The 7006-nt window shown below is 33.5% G+C and overlaps 1 protein-coding gene across 2 annotated transcripts in view; it reads left to right on the top strand.

The window, feature by feature from the left end:
• AKAP10 (A-kinase anchoring protein 10) overlaps positions 1-7006 on the top strand; it is a 90019-nt gene that overhangs the window by 79838 nt on the left and 3175 nt on the right. The window lies entirely within an intron of this gene.

Here is a 7006-nt window from a genome sequence, read left to right on the forward strand (position 1 = left end):
CATATGGTATTTGTCTTTCACTTAGCATAATACCTTCTAGGTTCATCCATGTTGTCACAAATGGTGATATTTCATTCTTTTTTATTTGAGTAATATTCTAGTGTGTATATATATATATACCACAGTTTCTTTATGCAATTATTTATTGATGGGCACTTACACTGCTTTCAAACCTTGGCTGTTATAAATAATGCTGCAGTGAACATAGGGGTGCATATATCTTTCGAATTAGTGTTTTGGGTTTTTTTTCTGATAAATACTCAGAAGTGAAATTGCTGGGTTATATGGTGGTTTTATTTAAAAAGTTTTTTTTAGGAACCTCCATAATGTTTTCCGTAGTGGCTGCACCAATTTGCAATCCCACCAACAGTGCATAAGGGTTTTCTTGTCTCCACATCCTTGCCAACACTTATTTATTTATTGCTTGTTGATGGTCACTCTGACAAGTGTGAAGTGATATCTCATTGTGGTTTTAATTTGCATTTCTCTGATGATTTAGTGACATTGAGCATCTTTTCACATGTCTTTTGGTCATCTGTATGGCCTTTTTTGAGAAATGTCTATTTAAGTCCTCTGCCCATTTTTTAATTGGATTGTTAGTTTTTTTGGTGATAAGTTGTATGAGTTCTTTATACATTTTAGATATTAACCACTTATTGGATATATCATTAGCGAATATCTTCTCACATTCACTAGGTTGTCTTTTCATTTTGTTAATGATTTCCTTTGCTTTGCAAAAACTTTTTAGTTTGATGTAGTCCCATTTGTTTATTTTATCTTTTGTTTCCATTGCTTGACACAGTATATCAGAAAACATATTACTAGGAACAATGTCAATTTGTTTCCATTGCTTGACACAGTATATCAGAAAACATATTACTAGGAACAATGTCAGTGAAAACACTGCCTGTGTTTTCTTCTAGGAGTTTTATGATTTTAGATCTTACATTTAATTTAAGTCTTTAACCCATTTTGAGTTTATTCTTGTATATGGTGTAAGAAGGTGGTCCTTTTTTGTGTGTGTTTTTTTGCATATGTGTACCCAGTTTTCTCACTGCCATTTATTGAGGAGACTGTCTTTACCCCATTGTGTATTCTTTCGTCCTTTGTCATAGATTAATTGACCATATAGGTGTCGGTTTATTTCTAGACTCCTTATTCTGTTCCATTGATCTATGTGTGTTTTTATTCTAGTACCATGCTGTTTTGCTTACTCTGGCCTTGTATAGTTTGATATCCGGTATTGTGATGCCTCCACTTTGTTCTTCATTCTCAAGATTGCTTTAGCTATTTGAGGTCTCTTGTGGCTTCAGTAAATTTTAGGATTATTTGTTCAAGTTCTGTGAAAAATGCCATTGGTATTTTGATAGGGATTCCATTGAATCTGTAGATTGCTTTGGATTGTATGGACATTTTAACAATGTTAATGTTAATGTTAATGCTTCCTATTCATGAACATGGTGTATCCTTCCGTTTATTTGCATCTTTTTCAGTTTCTTTCTTCATTATGTTATTATATTTTTGAGTACAAGTCTTTACCTCTTTTTGTTAAGTTTATTCCTAAGTATTTTATTTTTTCGATATAATTGTAAATGGGATTTCTTAATTTTCTGATAATTTGTTATTGGTGTATAGAAATGCAATCAATTTCTGAATATTAATTTTGTATCCTGCTACTTTACTAAATTCATTTATCAGTTCTAATAGTTTTTTTTGGGGGGGGAGTGGACTTTAGGGTTTTCTATAGATAGTATCATGTCATCTGCAAATAATGACAGTTTTACTTCCTCATTTCCAATTTGGTTGCCCTTTTTTTTTTCTCTTGTCTGATTGCTGTGGCTAAGACCTCTAATACTATGCTGAATAAAAGTGGTGAAAGTGGACATCCTTGTCCTGTTCCTGATCTCAAGGAAAATGCTTTTAGCTTTACACTGTCAAGTACAATGTTAGCTGTAGGTTTGCCACATATGGCCTTTATTATGCTAGGATATGTTCCCTCTATTCTCATTTTGCTGAGAGTCTTTACCAAATGGATGCTGGATTTTGTAAAACACTTTCTGCATCCACTGATATGATCATATCATTTGTATTCATTTTGATTATGTGATATATCATGTTAATTGATTTATGGGTTTTGAACCAACCTTGCATCCCAGGAATAAATCCCACTTGATCATGGTGTAAAATCTTTTTAATGTATTGCTAAATTCAGTTTGCTAATATTTTGTGGAGGATTTTTGCATCTCTGTTGATCAGGGATCTCACCCTATAATTTTCTTTTTTTTGTCATGTCTTTGCCTGGCTTTGGAATCAGGATAATGGTGCCCATTAAATGAGGTTGGAAGCCATCTATCCTCTTGAATTTTTGAAATAGTTTGAGAAGGCTAGGTGTTTATTCTTTGAATATTAGGTAAAATTCACCTTAAGGCCATCTGGTCCAGGATTTTTCTTTGTTGGGAGTTTTTCGATTACTGACTCGATTTCGTTAGTAATAATTGGTCTGTTCAGATTATCTGTTCTTGATTTAGTCTTGGAAGAACGTGTGTTTTGAGGAAATTTATCCATTTCTTCTAGATTGTCTAATTTTTTCATAGTATTTTCTTATATCCCTTTCCTTTGTATTTTTGTGCTGTCAGTTGTCACTTCTCTTTCATTTCTAACATTTTATTTATTTGGGTCCTCTTTTTTTCTTGGTGAGTGATTAAAAGTTTATCAGTTTTGTTTATCTTTCAGACAACCAGCACTTGGTTTCATTGATCTCTTATATTGTTGTTTTTTTTTTTTAATTCTACTTCATTTATTTTCACTCTGATCTTTATTATTTTTTCTTTCTACTAACTTTGGGCTTTTTTTTCTTTTTCTAGTTCCTTTCGGTGTAAGGTTAGATTGTTTATGTGAGATTTTTCTTGTTTCTTGAGGTAGGCCTGTATTGCTGTTAGTTTCCTTCATAGGACTGTTTTGCTGTGTTCCATAAATTTGGGGTGATTGTGTTTTCATTTTCATTTGTCTCAAGATATCTTTTGATTTATTACTTGATCTAATTGTTAACCCATTTATTGTTCAGTAGCATGTTATTTAGCTTCCACATGTTTTGTGTTTTTCACTTTTTTTCTTGTAATTGATTTCTAGTTTCATACCATTGTGGTCAGAGAAGATGCTTGGGATGGTTTCAGTTTTCTTAATGTATTGAGACTTGTTTCGTGCCCTAACATGTGATTTATTTTGGGAAATGTTTCATGTGCACTTGAAAAAAATGTATATTCTGCTCTGAAAATATCGAATTCATTTGAAAGAATGTGTCATTTATGGCCACTTCTTGATTTTTTCTTGTTGATTTTCTGTCTGGAAGATCTATCCCATGATGTCAGGGTTAAAGCCCCCTGCCATGACTGTATTGCTGTCAATCTGTCTGGTTAATATTTGCTTTCTGTATTTAGGTGTTCCTATGTTGGGTGCATACATGTTTACAAGGGTTATATCCTCTTGTTGGATTGATTTTTTTATCCTTATGTAATGACCTTTTTGTCTCTTATAGCCTTTATTCCAAAGTCTATTTTGTCTAAGTATTGCTACCCCAGATTTTTTTCATTTTCACTTGCATGAAATATCTTTTTCCATCCCTTTACTTTCAGTCTGTGTGTATCTTTTGATTTGAAGTAGGTGTCTTGTAGACAGCATATGTATGGACCTTGTTTTCTTATCCACTCAGTTACTTATATTTTTTTATTGGAGCATTTAATCATTTACATTTAAAGTGATTACTGATAGGTACATAGTTATTGCCATTTTATTATTCATATTTATGTTCTGTTGTTGTTTTCCCCCTTCTTTTTAAAGAACTCCCTTTAACATTTCTTTATACTGGTTTGGTGGTGATGAATTCCTTTAGCTTTTTCTTGTCTATGAAGCTCTTTATCTCTAATTTAATTTAATTTTTTTCCCTTTAATTTTAAATGATAGTCTTGCTGGGTAGAGTAGTCTTGGTTGTAGGTCTTAGCTTTTCGTCACTTTGAATATTTCCTGTCAATCCCTTCTGGCCTGTAAAGTTTTTGTTGAGAAATCAGTTGACAGTCTTATGGGGGTTTCTGTAGGTAACAAACTGCCTTTCTCTTGATGCTTTTAGGATTCTCTATTTGTCCTTAATCTTTGGCATTTTAATTATAATGTTTCTTCTTGTGGGCTTCTTTTGGTTCATCTTGTTTAGGACTTTCTGCACTTCCTGGGCTGATATGTCTATTTCCTTCTCCATGTTAGGAAAGTTTTCAGTCATTTTTTCAAATGGGTTTTCAATTCCTTGCTCTCTCACTTCTTCTTCTGGTACCCCTGTAATGCAAATGTTGGTTCGTTTGATGTTGGCCCAGAAGTCCCTTAAACTAGCTTCATTTGGGGGGGATTCTTTTTTCTTTTCATTGCTCTGATTGGGTGTTTTCTGCTACCTTCTCTGCCAAATTTTTGATTCGATCCTCTGCTTCCTCTAAACTGCTGTTGATTCCATCTGATTTAGTCTTCATTTCAGTTATTGTATTACTCATTTTTTTTAATGTTTTCTATTTTCTTTTTAATGTTTCCTATCTTTTTGTTGAAGTTCTCACTTAGGTAATCTGTTTTTCCCCAACATTTATTGAGCATCCTTATAATCAGTGTTTTGAATTCTGCATCTGGTAGATTACTTCCCTCCATTTCATTTAGTTCTTTTTCCGGAGTTTTGTTCTGTTCTTTCATTTGAGGCATGTTGCTTTGTCTCCTCCTTTTGGTTACCTCCCTGTTTTTGTTTCTATATATTAAGTAGAGTTGCTATGTCTCCTAGTTTTGGCAGAGTGGCTTTATGAAATAGGTATCCTGTTTAATTCCTCTCTTTTCAGTACAGCATTGTTGTCCTTGGTCATACCAAACGTACCTTAGCCAAAAGACCCTTTGGTTTGGTCTGCTCAGAAAAGAAATCTCAGATTTTTCTCCTTGGATTGGGTTTTGGACATGGTTGATCAGAACTGCAGAACAATAACTGTAGATTTTTAACAGTCTTTTAAGAAATCCTTGTGTTTACATCTACCCCATTCTGTTTACCACAGGTACTGGTGCCACCAGTTTCCAGGCTTTGAGGGACTCTTCATTGTAAATCGGGTTGCCTCTCAGCTTTTTATACTTTACCCTTCAGATTGAGATTTTTAGATCTACTGAGTCATTTACCACTCACCCATTTGCTTCCAGCTTCTGAAATTTTGTTGTTTTTGCCTCTTTTCTTGGTTTTCTCATTCATGTAAATTTGTGTGTTGGTGTGTTTTAAGTGCTGTTTTAAGGAGGAGTATATCGAATGGGTGTGATCAATACACCATCTTTACCTGGAGGTTATTAGCTATAATTGTTAGGAAATTATAACTTGCCACAAGCTAGTATTCTTTTTCTCTATAGCTTCACCAGCTAGTTCTAGTTTTGTCTACAAGAGCCACACAAATAAACTTTAGAAAATTGAAGACAACCACTTAGTCCCTTCCTAGGCTTTTCTTCAAGCCAAACATTTCTCAGTTTTTTCAACAGTATTACTTTCTCCATCTTGAGTTGATTCACAAAGACTTATTTTCATAGGAGAATTTCTGTTCATATTCTTTGTCAATGCATTAAACTCCTCTATCATTTATATTAATAAAAATTAGGAATCAGTTAAATATGTTCAGATGACATCCCATTTAAGCCTCAGTAGTTTGGAGGTCTTGAATTTAGATTTAGGTCCAGCATCACCCTTTCCTTTTTAACTTTCTAGACAACTTTTTACTCTAAGAACCATCATCACAAGAGCTTAGTTTAATTTTGAACTTTTCACTGAGCTGATTCATACCATAGCACTTTTCACTTTTGTAGACTATCCTCTTTTCTATGTAAGGATGATGATTTTGTCTATATTTATCTTTACTGCTTCAGTCAAACCTAAAATAGCAAAGAACAAGAAAAAAAATTGTAGGAAAAAAGTGCAAGGTAGTTATTTTGTGATTTCCCATAAATGATGTCAATGGTCAAATGTTTGACAATATGAAAATGTCTTTTAGAAACCATCTTAGAATGCAGATCATTGAAATTAAGCTTTTTGTTTGAGTTGTATGTTCATGTTTTGTTACCACATGCTTTTCATTTTTAGGATATACAGATATATTTTGCTGTATTTTGTTTTTAAATCTTGCTAGGCCTTCTTTTTGACTGGCCAGGATATCTATTCTCCTGCCCTTTAGGGATTAGCAGTGTACTGGTATGGAAGAAGCACTGGGCTAGCAGAACTATTTTCGTCCATTTTTAGTCAATATGTGTGACCTTTTGCAAGTTATTTTCTTTCTCCAGTCCCTTATTTCTTCATCAATACATCAGAAAAATTGGACAAGAAAATCTTATAAGATCCCCTTCTAGTACTCATTCCTTTATTTTAGGAATATAAGAAGTGCTACTCCATACAGGAATGGCCAGCCTCTTTTTACCTACGTAGATACCTCTCTGCTTTGACTCTCCTACTCTACATTGCTTATAGAATGTACTTGGCATTTAACATAAACTACCTCACAGCATTATTGAATTGTTTCTTGTATATATGTCCCACCTCACAAATATCAAAGACTATGTCTTCTGTGATATGTTTCCTATCCAATACTATGAATATACAGGGTCTTTTTTTCTTTGCAAAGGCATTGGACTTTTCCATATTATGGCTCTGTCTTCATTTAATGAACCCCCTGTGGATGGTTATTTAGGTTGTTTTTGGTTTTTCCCTATTACAATCAATACTTTAATGAGTGTCTGTGTATATGTCTTTGCCTCTCATAAGAGTATGCCTTTGGGTTAATTCCTAGAAGAATTACCCTGTCAAAAGTAGGTATTTTTTTCTAACATCTATTGCCGAAATTGAAAGATAAAAGCCAGTCTGCGTGCCAGTTCTTGTTATGTAACCTTAGAATGAGTTACTTGACCTCTTTAAGCTTCTATTCACATGTATGTAAGTGAAGAGAATTGTAGTATTTTACCTCAC

The sequence above is a fragment of the Pteropus vampyrus genome, unplaced genomic scaffold, assembly GCF_000151845.1.
Source record: "Pteropus vampyrus isolate Shadow unplaced genomic scaffold, Pvam_2.0 Scaffold44, whole genome shotgun sequence".
In the NCBI taxonomy this organism is placed as follows: Eukaryota; Metazoa; Chordata; class Mammalia; order Chiroptera; family Pteropodidae; genus Pteropus; species Pteropus vampyrus.